This window comes from Balaenoptera physalus (genome assembly GCF_965194825.1).
Source record: "Balaenoptera physalus genome assembly, chromosome: 3".
Taxonomy (NCBI): Eukaryota; Metazoa; Chordata; class Mammalia; order Artiodactyla; family Balaenopteridae; genus Balaenoptera; species Balaenoptera physalus.
Window position 1 is genome coordinate 124714015 of NC_138890.1, and position 24296 is coordinate 124738310.

The following is a 24296-nucleotide window of genomic DNA, read 5'->3' on the forward strand; positions in this document are numbered from 1 at the left end:
TGTGGAACTTGTGAGGTGAGGTGGGTGAAAGCTATTTTAACTCGAATTTCACAAGTTATCAAAGTGTGGGGAAAATATACAGAATTTGTCTAGAGCCATTAAATAAGCTGATTAGTAGTCTCTTAATAGGAACTCAGCTCCCCAATTACTGCACTGATTCCTCTGTGCTCCTAGCTAACACTAAAGACTTACTAATTCTTTAATGAAAGTGTCCTTGTTCGAAATAATACGTATTTTTCTCTACTTTTTTCTTTCCCTGACTTTAATTTCTATGAATACTTAAAATGATATATTTGTTTTTAAGAGTTCATCAGCTTCTGCTACATACACTGCAGGCATAATGTTCTTTTCATGTTGGCCTATATATGACTGGAGGGGGGAACATGGATAGAGGGGGAAATGAGCTTTATTTTTAAAGGCCTATTTCCTGTTTCCTCATGTAACCTTTTCTTTTTCTCTGTCATGCCCTTTTAGGTGGACTAGTTACTCTGCAATGCCTCTGTAAATGACTCCTATCCCAGCCAGAAACCGTGCGGGAACTTGTTGCTCCCACCGCTGGGTCATGCATAGGGATCTGCACAGTTTCCCCACTGAACACTATGGTCAGACTGGTGTGCTGGTAAACTGGCTCTTTGGGAAGAAAAGCCTTGAATTGTAGCATTTGCCAATTCCCATGGTGTAAATATTAGCACCAAAGGTAAGTTCGATCTACCAACATTATGTCACTAAGCATGGAGCTGGGATAAGACGCATGCAGACCACTCGGACATAAGCCAGGGTTGGTGCACCGTTGCATGGAGCCCTGTGGAACGTGTTTGCCTTTCTCCAGGGTGGCACTGGGGGAGCAAACCCTTGTACTAACATACAGTGAGTATCCCTAGATGCCCCCCCAGCAATCTTTTGCTCAATGTACATAAATCCAGGGATTGTTTTGGACCCACAATGAGTTCTCAGAAGCCCTAAGAATAACCCCTTCCACAGGGTGTTCCTGGTGAGGCCTGAACCCAAAGTGTGGTCTGAGGACCCAAATTGTTGACCACAGCTGAGAGCCTGTCAGAAATGCAGAATCTCAGGTCCTCCCCAAGCCTGCTGAATCTGAATCTGCATTTTAACAAGATTCCCAGTTGAAGAAGCCTTCATTTAGTAAATTTCATCCAATCTCAAAGCTACGATACGACCCAAGAACAACACTGCATATCCCATATGTAATTCTCCAAGGTAAGCATTAAACAGAATCTAAGACCAGAGACTGCAGATGAAATGAGCCCCCTGAAATGAAAATAAGTATACTAGTAAACTTATTAGGACAGGTGGATTTTAGGATCCCAAAATTGCTAAGGGGAGAAAGCCTTTATTAGAGTTTGGAGATCTTTCTCCTACCAAGAGCCACAGACTCATAGGAAATACATAATCAACAGAGAGCCACTGAATTTATCTGACTTGCCTATCTGCTTTTATGTTAGAGTTAGACGTAAAATATTCTTTTACTTTATTTTAATGAGGAAAAGGGAATTAAAAGTGCTTTCCATGTTGCTTATGTAAATTTAGTTAATTACATCTGACTGCTGCATAACATTCCATGCATATAACATACTGCAGTGCTTGAGTTCTCTGGTAAAGGACATGTAGAATGTTTCCTACTCTTTGCCACTGCAAATAATGCTTCCATGGACATCTGCATACATGTCCCTTTTTGGATCAGTGTGAGAGTTATTCTGGGTGTGCATCCAGGAATGGGATCACTGGAATTGCAGGACACGCACACACATAATTTCACTGAATACTTTCAGATGGCTCTCCAGGATGGCTGCACCAATTTACACTCCCACCCGCAGTGCTTCGGGGTTTCCTCTTCTCCACTTCCTTTTTATTTTCTGACATTTGAGTTTTTGCCAATTTGATGGATATAGAACGTTATAACATACTTCTTTTCATTTGTATTTTTTCTGATATGAGATTAACCATCTTTTCATATATTACTGGCCACTAACATTCTACCTCCGGGTGATTGCCTACTCATCTCTTTTCAATGGGATTCTGCTCCTTTTCATGTCCATTTGCAGGAGTCTGTTCACTCAGTTACTTACATTTTTATTGAACATCTACTGTATCAGGCTTTGTTCTAGGGGCTAAGACAGTAAAGTGAACAGAGTAGACAAAAAGTCCTGACTTCATTGAGCTTAGAATATATTGGGGGAAAAGACAATGAACAAATAACCATACAACCTTGGATTTTGATAGGTGTTATGAAGAAAAATAAAGTAAGTTAAGGGGATTAAAAAGTAAGGAGGGAGTAGTGTTGTGGATAGAAATTCAGGGAAGTCCTCTCTGAGGTGGTAATGTTTGACTAAAGAACTGAATGAGGGATTTCTTTTTTTTTTTTTTAACATCTTTATTGGAGTATAATTGCTTTACAATGGTGTGTTAGTTTCTCCTGTATAACAAAGTGAAACAGCTATACATATACATGTATCCCCACATCTCCTCCCTCTTGTGTCTCTCTCCCACCCTGCTTATCCCACCCCTCTAGGTGGTCACAGAGCACCGAGCTGATCTCCCTGTGCTATGCAGCTGCTTCCCACTAGCTATCTATTTTACATTCAGTAGTATGTATAAGTCCATGCTACTCTCTCACTTCGTCCCAGCTTACCCTTCCCCAACTCGTGTCCACAAGTCCATTCTCTATATCTGCGTCTTTATTCCTGTCCTGCCCCTAGGTTCTTCAGAACCTTTTCTTTTTTTTAGATTCCATATATATGTGTTAGCATACAGTATTTGTTTTTCTCTTTCTGACTTACTTCACTCTGTATGACAGACTCTAGGTCCATCCACCGCACTACAAATAACTCAATTTCATTTCTTTTTATGGCTGAGTAATATTCCATTGTATATATATGTGCCACATCTTCTTTATCCATTCATCTGTCGATGGACACTTAGGTTGCTTCCACGTCCTGGCTATTGTAAATAGAGCTGCAGTGAACATTGGGGTACATGACTTTTTGAATTATGGTTTTCTCAGGGTATATGCCCAGTAGTGGGATTGCTGGGCTGTATGGTAGTTCTATTTTTAGTTTTTTAAGGAACCGCCATACTGTTCTCCATAATGGCTGTATCAATTTACATTCCCACCAACAGTGCAAGAGGGTTCCCTTTTCTCCACACCCTCTCCAGCATTTATTGTTTGTAGATATTTTGATGATGGCCATTCTGACCGGTGTGAGGTGATACCTCATTATAGTTTTGATTTGCATTTCTCTAATGATTAATGATGTTGAGCATTCTTTCATATGTTTGTTGGCTATCTGTATATCTTCTTTGGAGAAATGTCTATTTAGGTCTTCTGCCCATTGTTGGATTGGGTTGTTTGTTTTTTTGATGTTGAGCTGCATGAGCTGCTTGTAAATTTTGAAGATTAATCCTTTGTCAATTGCTTCATTTGCAAATATTTTCTCCCATTCTGAGGGTTGTCTTTTCGCCTTGTTTATGGATTCCTTTGCTGTGCAAAAGCTTTTAAGTTTCATTAGGTCCCATTTGTTTATTTTTGGTTTTATTTACATTTCTCTAGGAGGTGGGTCTAAAAGGATCTTGCTGTGATTTATGTCATAGAGTGTTCTGCCTATGTTTTCCTCTAAGAGTTTTACAGTGTCTGGCCTTACATTTAGGTCTTTAACCCATTCTGAGTTTATTTTTATGTATGGTGTTAGGGAGTGTTCTAGTTTCATTCTTTTTTTTTTTTTTTAACATCTTTATTGGAGTATAATTGCTTTACAATGGTGTGCCAGTTTCTGCTTTATAACAAGGTAAATCAGCTACACATACATATATGTTCCCATATCTCTTCCCTCTTGCATCTCCTTTAATTTCATTCTTTTACATGTAGCTGTCCAATTTTCCCAGCACCACTTATTGAAGAGGCTGTCTTTTCTCCACTGTATAGTCTTGCCTCCTTAATCAAAAATAAGGTGACCGTATGTACATGGGTTTATCTCTGGGCTTTCTATCCTGTTCCATTGATCTATATTTCTGTTTTTGTGCCAGTACCATACTGTCTTGATTACTGTAGCTTTGTGGTATATAGTCTGAAGTCCGGGAGCCTGATTCCTCCAGCTCCATTTTTCTCAAGATTGCTTTGGCTATTCAGCGTCTTTTGTGTTTCCATACAAATTGTGGAATTTTTTGTTCTAGTTCTGTGAAAAATGCCATTGGTAGTTTGATGGGGATTGCACTGAATCTGTAGATTGCTTTGGGTAGTATAGTCATTTTCACAATGTTGATTCTTCCAATCCAAGAACATGGTATATCTCTCCAACTGTTTGTATCACCTTTCATTTCTTTCATCAGTGTCTTATAGTTTTCTGCATAAAGGTTTTTTGTCTCCTTAGGTAGGTTTATTCCTAGGTATTTTATTCTTTTTGTAAAGAATAAATGGTAAATGAGAGTGTTTCCTTAATTTCTCTTTCAGACTTTTCATCATTAGTGTATAGGAATGCAAGAGATTTCTGTGCATTCATTTTGTACTGAATGAGGGATTTCTTGTGTATGATGTATTCTATGTCCATTGGGATCCTTTGTCCATTTTAGATGCTGTGAATATCTTTTCCCAGAAGGTTACTCATCTGTTAACTTTATCCATGGTTCCCTTTGTTATTCAGAAATCTTTAATACTGATGTAGTCAAACTCATCATTTTTTCCTTTATGGATTGTGCTTGGTTGAGTCTTGTTTACAAAATTGTTACTCAAAGTCACAAGGATATTCTCCTCCATTTTCTGCCAGTAACTTTATAATCTTACCTTTACACTTAGGTTTTTACTTCACTGGATATGGAAGATCAAATTTACCTTCTCAGACAGAAAGCCATTTGTCCCAGGATGATTTATTAACTAACCCCTTACTTCTACATTGATTTGGGATGTCACTTCATTATATACCAAGTTTTAAGATACTCATGAGTCTTTTAATGAGCTTTCTTTTTTGTTTCACTGGGGCATCTACCTGTTTCTGATGAGCACCACACTTTTGTCTTGTCTTATTGAACTATGGCTTTGTAATATATATCTTCATATCAGCTGGGAATCTGCTCTTGATAATAGATAACTGTAAATTTCTGAAAAAAGAAAACTTTAACTTGTCTAAAGGAAAGCCTATGATTCATTCATTTTTGTGTTCTTGGTAGAACATAGCATATGGTCTTATAGGCAGGTGTTGCTCAATTATGATTTTAAAATTATATAGAGGTAACCTTGTTCTTCAGATGTTGCTATTCACTTGGGCTTTGAACATCATAAACAGTTACCTATTGTCCTGTCCATTTGTAGTGCTAAATTTACTTTATCTGGATTGGGAAACTGATTTTCTGCTTTTATCTTAGCATAAAAGCACATTTTGAAAAAGAGGCTTATTTTATCATGTAAGTCAGAAGATTTTACATGGGTGAGTGACAATGGTATAGGAACTTAAAATGAGTCTATCCTTTTATGATTTAAGTTTTTCATTACCTCGAATTTTGTGAAAAATTAAGATTCATACATTCTATCATATTTTAAAAGTAACATGAAACTGGCATGTATTTCATTATTCTTAGCATTATTTCTGAATCAATTCCAGCTCTACTGAGGAAAAGATAAAATTCAGTTTCTTTTATCAGTATTAAATTAAGTACTTTGAGAATAGGACTCCTGTTTCAGTTAATGTTGGACTGGGTAATGTAGAACAACCCTCTTTTTTAGAAACATTGAGACCATAGGGGAGCTAATAAGACAGTGAAGAATTGTGAAGCAAAGATGCAGAAGAAGGAAACACCAGAAAGTTATGCCTAGCATTTAAATCTGATTTTCCCCTAGGAGCATCTGGCAATTAAAAGAGTCATACAGGAGACTGAGAAGTTAAACACAGATATTTGTCAGTCTTACCAAGGGAATAAAAATGAGAGTCAAGGACCCACCAGGGAGGAGAAGCCCTCCTGTGCTTTTGGTTAGGACCCCTAAGGGTTACACCTTAGAAATAAAGGTGAACTAGAATAGTCTGGCCCTCACTTAGACTGAAGCCTAGCTTTTTTTTTTTTAATTTTTAAATTAAATTAAATTTTTTTTTATACAGCAGGTTCTTTTTTTTTTTTTTTTTTTTTTTTTTTTTTTTTAATTTATTTTATTTTTATTTATTTATGGCTGTGTTGGGTCTTCGTTTCTGTGCGAGGGCTTTCTCTAGTTGTGGCAAGCGGGGGCCACTCTTCATCGCGGTACGCGGGCCTCTCACTATCGCGGCCTCTCTCGTTGCGGAGCACAGGCTCCAGACGCGCAGGCTCAGTAGTTGTGGCTCACGGGCCCAGTTGCTCCGCGGCATGTGGGATCTTCCCAGACCAGGGCTCGAACCCGTGTCCCCTGCATTGGCAGGCAGATTCTCAACCACTGCGCCACCAGGGAAGCCCCCAGCAGGTTCTTATTAGTCATCAATTTATACACATCAGTGTATACATGTCAATCTCAAGTTCCCAATTCATCACACCATCACCACCACCCCTCAGTGGCTTTCCCCCCTTGGTGTCCATACATTGGTTCTCTATATTTGTGTCTCAATTTCTGCCCTTCAAACCAGTTCATCTGTACCATTTTTTAAGGTTCCACATATATGCGTTACTATATGATATTTGTTTTTCTCTTTCTGACTTACTTCACTCTGTATGACAGTCTCTAGATCCATCCACGTCTCAACAAATGACCCAATTTCGTTCCTTTTCATGGCTGAGTAATATTCCATTGTATATATGTACCACAACTTCTTTATCCATTCGTCTGTTGATGGGCATTTAGGTTACTTCCATGACCTGGCTATTGTAAATAGTGCTGCAATGAACATTGGGGTGCATGTGTCTTTTTGAATTATGGTTTCCTCTGGGTATATGCCCAGTAGTGGGATTGGTGGATCAGATGGTAATTCTATTTTTAGTTTTTTAAGGAACCTCCATACTGTTCTCCATAGCAGCTGTATCAATTTACTTTCCCACAAACAGTGCAAGAGGGTTCCCTTTTCTCCACACCCTCTCCAGCATTTGTTGTTTGTAGATTTTCTGATGATGCCCATTCTAACTGGTGTGAGGTGATAACCTCATTGTAGCTTTGATTTGCATTTCTCTAATAATTAGTGATGTTGAGCAGCTTTTCATGTGCTTCTTGGCCATCTGTATGTCTTCTTTGGAGAAATGTCTATGTAGGTCTTCTGCCCATTTTTGGATTGGGTTGTTTGTTTTTTTAATACTGAGCTGCATGAGCTGTTTATATATTTTGGAGATTAATCCTTTGTCCGTTGATTCATTTGCAAATATTTTCTCCCATTCTCAGGGTTGTCTTTTCGTCTTGTTTATGGTTTCCTTTGCTGTTCAAAAGCTTTTAAGTTTCATTAGGTCCCATTTGTTTATTTTGGTTTTTATTTCCATTACTCTAGGAGGTGGATCAAAAAAGATCTTGCTGTGATTTTTGTCAAAGAATGTTCTTCCTATGTTTTCCTCTAAGAGTTTTAGAGTGTTCAGTCTTACATTTAGGTCTCTAATCCATTCTGAGTTTATTTTTTTGTATGGTGTTAAGGAGTGTTCTAATTTCATTCTTTTACATATAGCTGTCCAGTTTTCCCAGCACCACTTATTGAAGAGACTGTCTTTTCTCCATTGTATATCCTTGCCTCCTTTGTCATAGGTTAGTTGACCATAGGTGCGTGGGTTTATCTCTGGGCTTTCTATCTTGTTCCATTGATCTATGTCTTTGTTTTGGTGCCAGTACCATATTGTCTTGATTACTGTAGCTTTGTAGTATAGTCTGAAGTCAGGGCGTCTGATTCCTCCAGCTCTGTTTCTTTCCCTCAAGATTGCTTTGGCTATTTGGGGTCTTTTGTGTCTCCATACAAATTTTAAGATTTTTTGTTCTAGTTCCATAATAAATGCCATTGGTAATTAGATAGGGATTGTATTGAATCTGTAGATTGCTTTGGGTAGTATAGTCATTTTCACAATATTGATTCTTCCAGTGCAAGAACATGGTATATCTCCCCATCTGTTGTTATCATCTTTAATTTCTTTCATCAGTGTCTTATAGTTTTCTGCATACAGGTCTTTTGTCTCCTTAGGTAGGTTTATTCCTAGGTATTTTATTCTTTTTGTTGCAGTGGTAAATGGGAGTGTTTCCTTAATTTCTTTTTCAGATTTTTCATCATTAGTGTATAGGAATGCAAGAGATTTCTGTGCACTAATTTTGTATCCTGCAACTTTACCAAATTCATTGATTAGCTCTAGTAGTTTTCTGGTGGTATCTTTAGGATTCTCTATGTATAGTATCATGTCATCTGCAAACAGTGACAGTTTTACTTCTTCTTTTCCAATTTGTATTCCTTTTATTTCTTTTCTTCCCTGATTGCCATGGCTAGGAGTTCCAAAACTAGATTGAATAGTAGTGGTGGGAGTGGACATCCTTGTCTTGTTCCTGATCTTAGAGGAAATGCTTTCAGTTTTTCACCATTGAGAATGATGTTTGCTGTGGGTTTGTCATATATGGCCTTTATTATGTTGAGGTAGGTTCCCTCTATGCCCACTTTCTGGAGAGTTTTTATCATAAATGGGTGTTGAATTTTGTCAAAAGCTTTTTCTGCATCTATTGAGATGATCATATGGTTTTTCTCCTTCAATTTGTTAATATGGTGTATCACATTGATTGATTTGCCTATATTGATGAATCCTTGCATCCCTGGGATAAATCCCACTTGATCATGGTATATGATCCTTTTAATGTGTTGTTGGATTCTGTTTGCTAGTATTTTGTTGAGGATTTTTGCATCTATATTCATCAGTGATATTGGTCTGTAATTTTCTTTTTTTGTAGTGTCTTTGTCTGGTTTTGGTATCAGGGTGGTGGTGGCCTCTTAGAATGAGTTTGGGAGTGTTCCTTCCTCTGCAATTTTTTGGAAGAGTTTGAGAAGGTTGGGTGTTAGCTCTTCTCTAAATGTTTGATAGAATTCACCTGTGAAGCCATCTGGTCCTGGACTTTTGTTTGTTGGAAGATTTTAAATCACAGTTTCAATTTCATTACTTGTGATTAGTCTGTTCATATTTTCTATTTCTTCCTGGTTCAGTCTTGGAAGGTATACCTTTCTAAGAATTTGTCTATTTCTTCCAGGTTGCCCATTTTATTGGCATAGAGTTGCTTGTAGTAGTCTCTTAGAATGCTTTGTATTTCTGTGGTGTCTGTTGTAACTTCTCGTTTTTAATTTCTAATTTTATTGATTTGAGTCCTCTCCATCTTTTTCTTGATTATTCTGGCTAATGGTTTATCAATTTTGTTTATCTTCTCAAAGAACCAACTTTAATTTTATTGATCTTTGCTATCATTTCCTTCATTCCTTTTTCATTTATTTCTGATCTGATCTTTATGATTTCTTTCCTTCTGCTAACGTTTGGTTTTGTTTGTTCTTCTTTCCCTAGTTCCCTTAGGTGTAAGGTTAGATTGTTTATTTGAGATTTATCTTGTTTCTTGAGGTAGGCTTGTATAGCTATAATCTTCCCTCTTCGAACTGCTTTTGCTGCATCCCATAGCTTTTGGATCATCGTGTTTTCATTGTCATTTGTCTCTAGGTATTTTTTGATTTCCTCTTTGATTTCTTCAGTGATCTCTTGGTTATTTAGTAACGTATTGTTTAGCCTCCATGTGTTTGTGTTTTTTACGTCTTTTTCCCTGTAATTCATTTCTAATCTCACAGCGTTGTGGTCAGAAAAGATGCTTGATATGATTTCAATTTTCTTAAATTTACTGTGGCTTGATTTGTGACCCAAGATGTGATCTATCCTGGAGAATGTTCCATATGCATTTGAGAAGAAAGTGTAATCTGCTGTTTTTGGATGGAATGTCCTATAAATATCAATTAAATCTATGTGGTCTATTGTGTCATTTAAAGCTTCTGTTTCCTTATTTATTTTCATTTTGGATGATCTGTCCATTGGTGTAAGTGAGGTGTTAAAGTCCCCCATTATTATGTGTTACTGTCAATTTCCTCTTCTATAGCTGTTAGGAGGTGCCTTATATATTGAGGTGCTCCTATGTTGGGTGCATATGTATTTATAATTGTTATATCTTCTTCTTGGTTTGATCCCTTGATCATTATGTAGTGTCCTTCCTTGTCTCTTGTAACATTCCTTATTTTAAAGTCTATTTTATCTGATATGAGTATTGCTACTCCAGCTTTCTTTTGATTTCCATTTGCATTGAATATCTTTTTACATCCCCTCACTTTCACTCTGTATGTGTCCCTAGGTCTGAAGTGGGTCTCTTGTAGACAGCATATATACGGGTCTTGTTTTTGTATCCATTCAGCCAGTCTTTGTCTTTTGGTGGGAGCATTTAATTCATTTACATTTAAGATAATTATCGACATGTTTGTTCCTATTACCATTTTCTTAATTGTTTTGCGTTTGTTATTGTAGGTCTTTTCCTTCTCTTGTGTTTCCTGCCTAGAGAAGTTCCTTTAGCATTTGTTGTAAAGCTGCTTTGGTGGTGCTGAATTCTCTTAGCTTTTGCTTGTCTGTAAAGCTTTTGATTTCTCCATCGAATATTAATGAGATACTTGCCACGTAGAGTAATCTTGGGAGTAATCTTGGTTGTAGGTTCTTCCCTTTCATCACTTTAAGTATATCATGCGATTCCCTTCTGGCTTGCAGGGTTTCTGCTGAGAAATCAGCTGTTAACTTTATGGGAGTACCCTTGCATGTTATTTGTCATTTTTCCCTTGCTGCTTTCAATAATTTTTCTTTGTCTTTAATTTTTGCCAATTTGATTACTATGTGTCTCAGCGTGTTTCTCCTTGGGTTTATCCTGTATGGGACTCTCTGCACTTCCTGGACTTGGGTGGCTATTTCCTTTCCTATGTTTGGGAATTTTTCAACTATTATCTCTTCAAATATTTTCTCAGGTCCTTTCTCTCTCTCTTCTCCTTATGGGACCCCTATAATGCGAATGTTGTTGTGTTTAATGTTGTCCCAGAGGTCTCTTAGGCTGTCTTCATTTCTTTTCATTCTTTTTTCTTTATTCTGTTCCGCAGCGGTGAATTCCACCATTCTGTCTTCCAGGTCACTTATCCGTTCTTCTGCCTCAGTTATTCTGCACTTGATTCCTTCTAGTGTAGTTCTCATTTCCGTTTTGTATTGTTCATCTCTGTTTGTTTGTTCTTTAATTCTTCTAGGTCTTTGTTAAACATTTCTTGCATCTTCTCGATCTTTGCCTCCATTCTTTTTCCGAGGTCCTGGATCATCTTCACTATCATTATTCTGAATTCTTTTTCTGGAAGGTTGACTATCTCCACTTCATTTAGTTGTTTTTCTGGGGTTTTACCTTGTTCCTTCATCTTGTACATAGCCTTCTGCCTTTTCATCTTGTCTATATTTCTGTGACTGTGGTTTTCATTCCACAGGCTGTAGAAATGTAGTTCTTCTTGCTTCTGCTGTCTGCCCTCTCAGCCTAGCTTTAAATAACCCCAATCCCTATATTAGTGTTAAGGTGATATGGGATAGCCATGTCCCTTGTTGTCTACCCAAAACAAATATAAATCCTCTTATGCTTCAAATTATTTCCACATTTTTAAAAAGGAAATGACCAGTAAGTGATAAAAATGGACAGACATGACAATGTAATTTAAAATCAAGATAAACAACAAACATTATAAGTAGGTCCATTTGGAATCTGGACACTGTATTTTAAAAGAAGAAAATGTAAATTCTAGAACTAAAAAAAAAATGTAATAATTGAAATGAAGAACTCACTGCATATTTAATTTTATATTATATACACCTAAGGAAAGAATTCATGAACTGGAAGGAAAAATACCCAAAATGAAACACAAAAACAAAAAAAAATGGAAAAAAACTAGGAAAGAGTGTAAGAACCATAGGGGTTTAGTGAAAAAGGTCTAACTTGCATGTAATGGACGTATCAAAAGGATAAGAGAGAGATAAAGGCATAGTAATATTTAGAGAGATAAGGGCTGAGAATTTTCCCCCAAAATAATGGAATAATGGAAACCATTAAGCCTTATTTTTAAGAAGCTCTACAAATGTCAAGCAGAATAATTCAATGTAAAATCACAACAAGATACATCATGATGAAACTGGTGAAAGCAAGCAAACATACATAAAACAAAAATAAAAATCTTGAAAGCAGCCAAAGATTCATATGATCTTCAAAGAAGCAACAATTAGAGTGACATCACACATCTTTCCAGAAACAATGAAAGTTAAGACATGATAGACTGAAATCCTCAAGGAAAATACCTGAAACTAAAATTCTGTATGTAGGGGGGGAAAAAAAACCCTTCATGAATAAAAGTGAAATACAGATAATTTTATATGAAAAGATAAATTGGGGGTGGGGGAATCTGTTTCTGGCAGACACATTACAGGAAATACTAGAGGATACACAATGAAAGTGATCCCAGTTAGAAGCTCAAAGATACAGGAAGGAATGACAAGCAACCAAACAATAAATGTGTGGCAAAATATAAATGAATACTGACTATATAAAACAGTGTTAATAATTTCTTACATGACTTACTAGATATAGAAGTAAAATACGTGACAACAATAGCATATATGTAAGAATGGAGGGATTTAAAGTATTCAGTGAGTTACCTCACACCTGTTAGAATGGCTATTATTTAAAAAAAAGACAAGAAATAACAAGTGTTGGGGAGGATGTGGAGAAAAGGGAACCGTTGTGCACAGTTGGTGGAAATGAAAATTGGTGCAACCACTGTGGAAAACAGTATGGAGTTTACTTAATAAATTAAAAACAGAGCTACCAAATGATCCAACAATCTCAATTCTGGGTATTTATCCAAAGAAAATAAAAACACTAAGTTGAAAAGATATGTGAAGCCCCACATTCACTGCAGCATTATTTACACTAGCCAAGATATGGAAACAATCTAAGTGTCAGTCAATGGATGAATGGATAAAGAAATTGTGATATGTAGATATAGGTATAAAATGGAATATTATTCAGCCATAAAAAGGACTGAATTCTTGCCATTTGTGACAACATGGATAAACTTCGAGGGCATTATACTAAGTGAAATAAGTCAGACAGAGGAAGACAAATATCATATGATCTCTCTTATTTGTGAAATGTAAAAGAAAAACAAAAGAAGCTCATAGAAATAGAGAAGAGATTGGTGGTTGCCAGAGGTGGAGGGTGAGGGGTAGGAGAAATGGGTCAAGGGGGTCAAAGGGTGAAAAAAAATTAAAAATAAGATCTTTGCATGGGCCGAGATAAAAATGTTCGTTTCTAAACCATGATAAGTCAGCATACATGTTTTCGTCTCCGGGTAAGCACTAGAGCAAACAAACAAAAACAGTAAAGCAATGTATAACTGTATATAGTGTATAATCTATGGTAGACTGTACTTTCCAAAGATGGCCACAGCAATATCTTCCACGTGCTTTTTACAATGTGACCTTGTCTCTCCCCTGATAAGTTACAGACTCTGTTTCTCCATTCCCTTGAAACTGGGTGGCCCCTGTGACTCCTCTGACTGGTAGAATATGACAGAAGTGATGCCGTGTCAAATTCAGGAAAGCTGTGACCTCGATTGACAGCATCCGCTTCTGCCTCATAGAAGCCTGTCTTCATGTGACAAGTGTGATTATCCTGCACAACTACGCAGTGAGAAGCACAAGCCCAAGTAAAGAGACTCTACAAAATGAGATGTCACGTGTAGAGAGAGTGAAAAAAAGAGAAAGAGAGGCCAAGGAGCACCATGGTATCAGATATAAGAGTAAAGACGCCACCTTAGAAGTTGATCCTACAGCTATGCCATGTGAATCAGAAATGAGTTGCCCAGCTAAGTCCTTCCCGAGTCTCTGACTTAAAAAATCATGACAAAACTGAAATTATTATTACAAGCTATTAAGTTTTGGGGTGGTTTGTTATGCAACCATAGATAACCAGAACAGCTACCAAGCTAGGAAGTAGGGTGAGGAATTAAATAATAACTACTCCAATCAACCTGAAGAGTGGCAAGAAAGATGGAAATAGAAAGAATATAGTAAGAGGGTAGATTTAAATCTCAATATACCAGCAGTTACATTAAATGAACCAAATGTCTCAGTTAAAAGAGAAAAAAAAAAAATCACCAGCCAAGACTTACAAAAAACAAAAATATGATGCTTATAAGAGATAACATCAAAAATATAAGGATATATAAATATTGAAAGCAAAACAGTGGAAAAATATATAGCATCCAAACACTAACCAAAAAACAAAAAAATACTGTGACTACTTCAATATCAGAGAAAGTAAAACTTAAGGCAAAAAGCATTATTAGAGATAAAGAGGAACATTTTTATAATGATATAATGTTCATCAGAAAGAAAAATTATTTTAAATTTGTATGCATATAATAATATACTGTTTAAATATATAAAGCAAAAATTTAAAGCACTTCAAGGAGCAATGGATGAATCCACAATCCAATTAGTTTGAGAATAAATTAGCTAACTCATTTATTCATTTAATCCTCTTTTGGATCCTCATTCAACAAATAAGAACTGTGCTAGATGGTTGTTGTGGGTGTTATACACTCTGTATTGAAGAAATTATTCTAAGTGATGATTCACCACTCTGTTCAAGCCAAAGAAATTAAGGTAAGGCCCAAATTTCTTCTGAAATCTTAAGGTTTCTCACCCATCCTCTGCCTAGACTTTATTAACTGATAGATTTTTGAAGGGGTTGGGGAAAGACTAGCCGTCTAGAATCTCAAGGAAATAATTTTCCACATCATCTTATTTATGGACTTATGGGACTATCTCAGTACTTCCCCAGGGACCTCTCCTTTTCTTTTAATGCTGTCAGATGAACTTACTAAACAGCAGTATTTACCTATTTAATTAAGCTCTAGGCCTTTTGCTATATAGTGGGTCTCACTAATTTCTTTCTTTTTTTTAATTGAAGTATAGTTGATTTACAAGGTTGTGTTAGTTTCAGGTGTACAGCAAAGTGATTCAGTTATACCCTAATATGTACTTAGCAGGCGTGAGGTACTATGTCACAATGAGCTAAACCAACAGATCAGAAAGTGGATTATCATCCAAGACACATCTACCCATTCTGCAGAGCAGATGGGCTGATCTTACTCCTCTGTGGCTTAGTTTTCTCCATTACCCCATGGTGATAATAATTTACTTCCCAATAACGATCATTACAGAGCTTATACACATATTCAATTAACAGCCAAACTATCCCATTTTCCTCTATTTGCTTGTTGATAACCACTATATGACAGTTCTGTTGCATTTGAATCATCTGTTTAATCACACTTGCTCATAATGCTTTAGCTCTGTTTACACCATTCTGTTCCTTAGGAATCACAGATTATCTTACTATTGACTGTGGTCCATCAGGAATATGGTCCCTTGTCTTATCTTGATTAGAGAGCACTGTTTCTTACCTTAACCAAAAAGATAAACATCCAGAAGCCTTCAATTTTATAGTCCTACTTGGTAACATTTTTGCTTATGTAGGTATGCATATCACTTGTACTGCATGAACAGTATGGCTCATTTTGAGCATTGTTTTAAATGTTCCTCTATTGAGATGAATACAGGCTCCTGGCAGCTAGACAGAGTACTGGCAGTCTATCACCCTTCAGCTCATGCAGGTCTCCATTAAATAGAGTCTGGACAAATCTGTGCCGTCGCTCCTGCCAAGTCTTCCTACCATGACTGTTACCATCACTCCATGGTACTGATTCTCAGCCAACAATACATTTATTTAAGTCTGCTAAATTAAAATGGAGGAACAGGTTTTTTGCTTATCTGCCAGATAAGCACTAAGAGTTACCCATGGAAGCAGTCAGAGGAAATCTTTCTACAAAATACCTGTCAATGGGATATAGATCCTGTTTAGGTAGAATAGCTTCTCTAACAGGGATGATGAACTCTAGCCTCCAAAATCTCTGGTGCCTAAGCTCTCTAGAACATCTTTTACAAAGCTAATATACTTTCCCCTCAGTTTCTAACCCCAATCTATGGGTAAATGTATCCGTTTTGCTCAGTTTGGTTATCTTTACTCAAAAGCCACCTAATCACCGTAGAGAAGCAAAGTGTCTATTTCACTCTAGTAAGTAGGATGTGTCTCCCCTGCTGAGAGTTAATACTCTTCACTAGGCTAGGTCTTGTCTTTGATCTGCTGACACAATTGATCTTGAATTTCTATTGGTTCTGATGCATCTTGTTTTGCGATTTCTCTCACTAGGCTTTGTTTAATTCTCTCTTGCTTGTCGTTTTATGTCTGAACTTTGAACTCCTGAGGGGCTTGATTTCTATTCCCCATCCCCATTCCCTTTTCTCTTTTTTCTTATTTTTTAAGCTGATTTAACAAGATCTTCATGTAGTGTTTTAGAAATAATGTGTGTGTTGGGGGCAGGGTTGAGGGGCGGCGGGAGAGTGGCATTGGGATCTTAGCAGTGGTGTATTCACAACTAGATTGCATTTTAAAATGTCTATCATGTCCTCGGGGAATCTTTAGAGGCCTTCTGCTTTGGGCAGTTGTATATTTTCCACAACTTAAGAGCAAGCTAACGAAACAGTCATTTAATGTTGTGGTTTAGTTCTGCTGCCTTTATTGTAGCTTCCTGTGATTCAAAGACACCTGCAGTCCATGCCTGGTGCTACCAAAATTTTAGTTATATAGAGTAAAATAATACCTTAACTTTGTATAATACTTTAAAATTGAAAATCTGTATTGACACTCAAATGATTTTCGGTGCATCCTTGCATATTGGCAGAACAGGAATAGACATGGAAACACTGATAAGCCAGAGGGGTCAACAGGAATCCCTCCAGGAGGCTAAGCCCACCTCCTTTTCACTCCTCCTCAACAGAAATGGATGATAATCTGTGCCCTTTGCCTAAAAAGAATCTAAGGCCAACTGAAACACAGAAGCCAAAATGAAAAAATGCTTGCCCGGAGCATTGTATGCTGTCTTCAGTTTACAAATTACACTTCCCTAATGGGGAGCAGAGAGGTGAGCTACCTCCTTCGCTTCAGTAAACAAATTATGAGGAGGAGGCTTTAGTTACATGCACATTTCCAGGGCCTTGATAGATAATTAGCCAAGTGACTATCATTAAGGTTAATGGACTTCCCTCTGTTAAATTCCCTTCCATCGTATGCCATTGGAAAGAGATTCTTTGGGTCAGTGAAGCTATTTTAGGGTCTCTACTGTTATCCAAAAAAGTACAATCCCAGAGCCCACCTCCGGTTTGGCTTAACTGATGAATTAACAACAGCTTCTAAATTACTCAGGGATAGAATCCACTTCCTGGACCAGACTGTGGAAACCAAGCACTAAGGAGAGTTCAACACAAGCTAAGTAGATAGCCTGAAAGGAGCTACCACGTGGTGGTGCAAATAAGAGCACAGCTTCTGGGAATAGCAGGTAGGAAAATGGAGCCAGCTATGGGGGGAAACAACGCATGAAGGTGCCATGAAAACTCACCTGTCTACTAAAATTACAGCAAAACAGCATGCTGGGGAACTTAAGAAGGATTTTTATGCAGATGGGGATTTACTCTTTTTTTTTTTTTGCACCTGCTGTCAGTAAGCATTAGACCATAAACATCAGCAAACATTGATTAAGCATATTGCCTTGATGAAACTTCAGGCGAAAGAAGAAAGTAGTTCAGCAACTCCAAAGCCCAGAAGACAAATTACTCTTGGTATAGCAGTTAGAATGGGGAAAATTACTGCACGTTTTTGAAAAAGCACTCTGAGCTTGGTTCTGTAGACAATCTAATAATAGCCAATACGAATTCAGAGAAAGCACTAGTACTCCTAGTATGGACTGTACTTTTTTGAAAAGTATTTCAGCTTTATAAAATTCCACATCACCAAAACTATAAAGGTCAGGCTATTTCTAAGCTATACCTCAGACCGGATGTTTTAAACTAGTTTGCTTCAAGAAATATGTGGTATATTAAGTGAAATAACAAAGACTTTAGGGACCCAGGATTCCCGTACTTCCTGGAGTTATGTCCATCCTGAGCTGAGTTTTCTGTCAATTTCCATCTAGCAAGTCAATAACATGAATGTTTCACAAGCAACTTTAAAATGCATTAGTCATTTTGGGATTCATTTCTTCAGCGTTCTCACTACTTCTTTTGATCATGCAGTTGCAGTTGGGCTGTGAGCACAAAATAGTAACATTCTCAATTGAGAGGACCTATGTATGCAGTGAACACAATTCTAGTTTACTTCTAGTTTAAACACACCCACCCGAATACGTGTGTGAATAAAAGTAAGGCTGTATAAGTTTGTGTTTGTGTGTGTTTGTTTGTGTGTATGTGTTGTGCACATAGCCAAAACGGGACACATTTATTCTTAAGTCTATACTGCTTCTGTCCTTGAAGTGGAAGGAAAATAAAATTCATGTTTATTGTGCATTTATTATGTGTCAGGCTTTGTGCTGGTCCTAATCAGAGCAGCCTAGTGCTTAGGCATGTGGTCTCTGAAGTCAGGCTGCCTTTGTTGAAATCCTGACTCTGCTATTACTGGCCATGAAACATCAGAGAGGTATTTAACCTCTCTAAGCTTCTGTTTTCTCACTTGAGAAACATGGATATTAACAGAATATATGTCATAGGATTATTGGGGCGAGTCAATGAGGTAAATTATGTAAAGTGCTTAGCACAGGGTCTGGCACATGATAATACTCAATAAATGAGATACTATAATATCTCATTTAGTATGACAATAATCCTATGAAGTACATACCATTAGTCGCATTTTATAGATGTGACAAGTGAATCTAAGGAAAATAAATTGACATATCCACAATTTCAAAACTGATCTCATCTATGAAAAAAATTAAATGAACGAACAACTATATTCATTAGGGGAACGTTAGCTGCTGCAACAAATAAACCTCAAGATTTTGAAAGCTCAAACACAACAGAAATTTCTTCCATGTAACTTTTGACAGTGGTTGTTCCTAGTTGGCAAATGATCCTCCTCCTTGCCATGATTCAGACATACACATTTCTTCCATCTGGGAGGTCTGCCATCCCCCAAGGCCTTGAAGTCATTTATATCCAGAGGAGAGAGAGAGCATGGAAAAGGTATAATGACTTCTGAAAAGCCTTGGCTCATCAGACATCATTTCTGCTATTCTACTGGTAAGAATTAGTCACATGGCCACATCTAGATGTGGAAGGTGCTGGGAAACATAGCCCCTAGCCAGGCAGCTGATTCCCAGAGAAAACTCTATTCTTTGTAAGGGGGAATACAATGTCAACATCATACAGCTTTCATTCCATGCTGTCAGTGGATCAAATGATAGCATCTTTAAATATGATAGACATTATTTGTTTTATTTTCCTCTTAGTTCGTGAAATTTCTCCAAATTGAAATTTCATTCCTCTTCTGCCTATCATTTTCCTTACTTCTTGCCAAAGGAATTTCAGATCAATGTGTTTCAGGGCTTGAACAATTATCTTCATGGGTCAAGGTGATTTTGCTATGCTAAGTCTGATGGAGAAACGAGCAGGAAGAATCTGGCCAATTCAACTTATAGCCCGAAGCCTGGGTTCTCTATGTGTGTGCTCTTCTGGGCTTCAAATATTGATAAGGGCCATCAAATGAGTCCATCTCAAAAAAAAAGTCAAAGCCTTGTGCTGAACGTGAGCTAGAGGGATTTGGCACTGAATAGCTAATAAAACCCACAGAAAAACATACTAAATGCCTGGAAGTGAAGTTCAGCTAAATGAATAATTAAACATGACCACACATGTAATCGATGACCCCTGTTTCAGTTAACTATTGTTGTGTAAGAAACCACTTCCAAACAGTGGCTTTAAACAAGAATCATTTATTACCCTCATGATTCAGCGGGTTGACTGAGCTCATCTGGGAAATTGTGCTCTACATGATGTTGGCTGGGGCTGCGGTCATCTGTGGGTCTGGCTGAACTGGAACATCCAAGGTGGCTGTCTCCTATGACTGGTGCCTGGGTGGAGACGACGGGAAGGTGGGTACAGCTGGGACACTGGGACAGTGGGGGGCTCCCTGTCTCCCCATGTAATCTCCAAGCCTCTCCCTCTCCAGGCAGCCTCTCCAGGAAGTGTCTCCATGTCATTTCTCCAGGAGAGTATCCGCACTTCTAATACGGCAGCTCAGGATGCCCAAAAGCACAGAAGTGGAAACTGCAAAGTCTTACCAAGACTTAGTCCCAGAACTAGCAAAAGGTCATTTCTGCCGAATGCTATTGGTTAAAGTGAGGCACAGGTGCAGCCCAGGTTCAACAATCTGGAAACATAAAACGATATATACTAGGAGGTGTGATGCACTGGGCACCATCTAGGAAGCTATTACCACAACCTGAGCTCAACAAAGAGAATAAGAACCATGTTATCGTGCTTACTACCATGTTATAGTCAAGGTCTAGAGCGGACAAGAAACTTGATATACTTGGCCTCTAATCTTTTCCTTTCAGTTTACTCTTTCCTAAGAGTTGGTTTTACAGGGGAGCACTGTGACTCCATAGCATTCTTGATTTCAGAGTGAGAAAAGGCAGACGGTGGTAATCTGAGTGGTGATGATACAACTTAATTCCATTTATTTAGAGATGGTTCCTTCACTGTTCTACTTTTTTTTTTTTTAATCTTTTTTTTTTTAACATCTTTATTGGAGTATAATTGCTTTACAATGATGTGTTAGTTTCTGCTTTATAACAAAGTGAATCAGTTATACATATACATATATCCCCATATCTCTTCCCTCTTGCATCTCCCTCACTTCCACCCTCCCTATCCCACCCTTCTAGCTGGTCACAAAGCACCGAGCTGATCTCCCTGTGCTATGTGCACTGTTCTACTTTTAGATAGCTGAAGGGATGGGATTAACAAAGCTGAAGAAAGTAGAACTAGAAACATGAGGAGGGCAGACAGTCAAATAATCCCATAACAAATGGGATGGCAACTGTGACAAGGGCCATGGAGTGGCGTTAGAGGCTGGGAGAATAGTTAGGGAGGCCCTGTGTAATCTAGACACAAATCAATGAATTCTGGATCTGCTGTAAACCACAGAGGGCTTTCAGAAAAGGAGATGCATTTAAGAAACATTTATAATGTATAATCCATAGGATTTGATGACCAGTGGCTTTAAAAAGGGAGGGAGAATAACTCTGAGTTTAAGGACTTGAGCAGCCGGATGAATGAGTTCCATCAGATACCAAAAAAGGAGCGAGAATAGGAGGTGTAATTTGGTGTAAATAATGGAGATTTCATTTGGGACACTTTTGGACAGAACTGGAGGCGACTGTAAATGATCTAATGAAGTACAGTGGGCAAGTGGATAATTGGCTCTGTGGTGGCTCTTTGCTTGTTTTTCCTTTACTTTACCTTTCTTTGTTCCCTTTTCTTCCTTATTTATTTCTGTTGCCCATGTCCCTCACTTTGTGTAGGTGGGAAATTCTCCACTGAATGAGTCCCAGTGAGGGACAGCCCATACCCCAATCTAAAATCTTAAAAGGCCAGATTTGTGTTTTCCCAGACCCCTTACAACTAGGATATGTATCCATGATCTAGGTTTGACCGATCAAATGCACCCACCTAAGACTTTGAATTAGGAACGAGTGACTCAAAGAAACGACGACAGTGGAGAATTCATTCTGGAGATGGTGACAACACCATTTTCCAAAGAACGCTGAGAGTGCAAACTGCAGGGTCCACTGCCTCGGCGGCAGGGACCTCCCTGGACTAACGTGGCTTAGCTTTGGCCTCGCTTTCTCCCAGTCCATTTCCTGAGTCTTGTTCTTCAGTTTTCCAACAATTCTGAGAGCTACACAGTCTCTCTTTGATAATTCACGTTTCTGCTCCAGTCAGCCTCTGTGGCTCACAGCTGAGATCCCGGGCCGGCCCAGACTTGGAAACCTGGAGGAGGGACTGGGGTTCATCAGAGAAAACACAGAAGTGGAAGCCACAGGGGTGAATGGAATTGTGCAGGGAGAGGGTGTGAGGGTTAAAAAAGAAGTGGACTGAGGACAGGAGCCTGAGGAGAAGCCAGCGTAAAGGCTGAGCGGAGCAGAATGACAACACTGGGCCCTGAGGGCAGTCACTTAAAGGGTTTTCTTCCTCCGCCGCGTTATCACAGTGAAATCATCCAGGGTATAGTGGATTCAGGTGTCAGGGGTGTTGAGGTCCCAGAGTCCCACCAACATCAAAGATCTGTTGGTCCCTCAGGTCAGAGAAACCGTGAAGGCCATCAAGGGGAAGAGACAGAATTGGAAGCAGGAGGCCAACCTCAACAGTCAGACAAGCGGCATCTGGAGAAGGGGAAAGGCCGAAAGGATGAGGCACGGCTGAAAGGTGTAGGCATGGGGACCTCTGAGTCCAGAGCTGGGGAGAACAGCGCTGGCAGGGAGGGGGCACCAAGATGTGTGTTGCACCCAGGATTAGCTACCCTGTCCTTTCACACTTTATACCACCAGGAGGTGCCTGGTCAGGGCCTTATAGGTATGTACTTAGAGCCAGAGAAAAAACAAGAGTCCGCACGGGCAAGGATTTATAACTGAAGCAGGAGAGGAGTGCTAGGCCTCCTTGGAAGTTCCTACTCCAGGCAACACAAACGACTGAGTGGTTGAAATAATAAAAAGATTTTATCCAAATTTTATCCAAATATTTCTGGGTTTGAGTTCATCGCTGGTGTCAATAGCCAACATCAGTAGTTGGCACTGCGTGGGTTAGCCCTGTAAAACACACTGTCTTGGGCTTCAACTGTAGTATATCTAAGTCTTTTCAACTTGGCTGGAGCATCTCATAGCATTTAATACCTCTTTTGTCCTTCCCCAGAGTAGCTGGCAAAGCACTAACATGTGTAAGTATTCAGTAGGTACCTGACCTGGGTGGCTTATACCTCTAGAACAAGTTTTTATGCCAAAACTTCGGATCAATTCTTACCATAGATCATGGCATATTTTTCTTACCATAGCTTTTTCGTTTTTGCTTTAGTACTTGTCAGAAAAAAACTAGGACACTGAAATTTGAGGACTTACTGAAGTTTGGAGTCTTCAGTTATCTGACGTCTATGAAGCCTGACCTGTCTTCCTCTCGTCAATAAGATCATATGAAAGCTTCAGTGACAAGCTTCTACTTTGCTAACGATTTTAAGATCCTGCTACCCATTGTAATTGCTTACATAGCATTTTAATTACCTGCCTTAAATGACTTTTCTTTTTTCCTAAAAGCAGTGTGTGTTTTAGTTTAAAATATGGGCCACTGGTGTTTCCCTTTACAAGATGGCTATGTTTAGTACAAGGGGAAATAAGTATATATTTGCAGAGGTTTTACTCAATCATTTCTGTATCTCAGGTTGATTTCTGGCATATAAATGCTTCAATACTTTTGTGGGTTCAGTGTTGTTATGTAAAGATTTATTACATTTTTCCTGATTTTTAAATACTGTTAATTCATTCATGAGCTTTCCACAGTTCCAGTTTATTTCTGGTACCTGCAACAAGTCAATCTGCTGTGTTGATGATTAGACACAGTTTTAGAAAGGAGAACTGACTTAGTACATGATGTGCCAGGAAAAAAATAAAAAGAGAGACACTTACTATGGATACAGATTTGTCTTCCCTGCATTCATTGCTTCTGCCAAAAATACCATCCATGGCCTTATCTACTGTCATGGTATTAGTAAATCACTTCACAGCAAATGAAGTGCAGCAATGGGCCCATACTCATGGAATTCACTGGTCTTTACATGGTCCCCACCATCCTGAAGCAGCTGGCTTGATAGAACAATGGAACAGACTTTTGTAGACTCAATTACAGCACCAGTTAGATGGCAGTATCTTGGGTTGGGACAAGGTCCTCTAGGAGGCTGTCTATGCTCTACATCAGTCTCTAATATGTGGTGCTTTTCCTCCTCTATGGACAGGATTTATGGGTCCAGGAATCAAGGGATAGAAATGGGAATGACACTCCAATTATCACTAGTGACTGACTAGCAAATTTTTTGCTTCCTGTGCCTGCAACCTTATGCTCTGATGGCCTAGAGTTCTTAGTTCCAAAATGAGGAATGCTTCCACTGGGAGACACAATAGTGATTCCACTGAACTAGAAGTTAAGACTGCCACCCAGTCACTCTGGGCTCCTTATGTCTCTAAATCAACAGGTAAAAAAGGGAGTCACTGTGTTGGCTGGGGTGATTGATGCTGACTACCAAGGAGAAACTGGACTGCTGTGTCACAGTGGAAGTAAGGAAGAGTGTC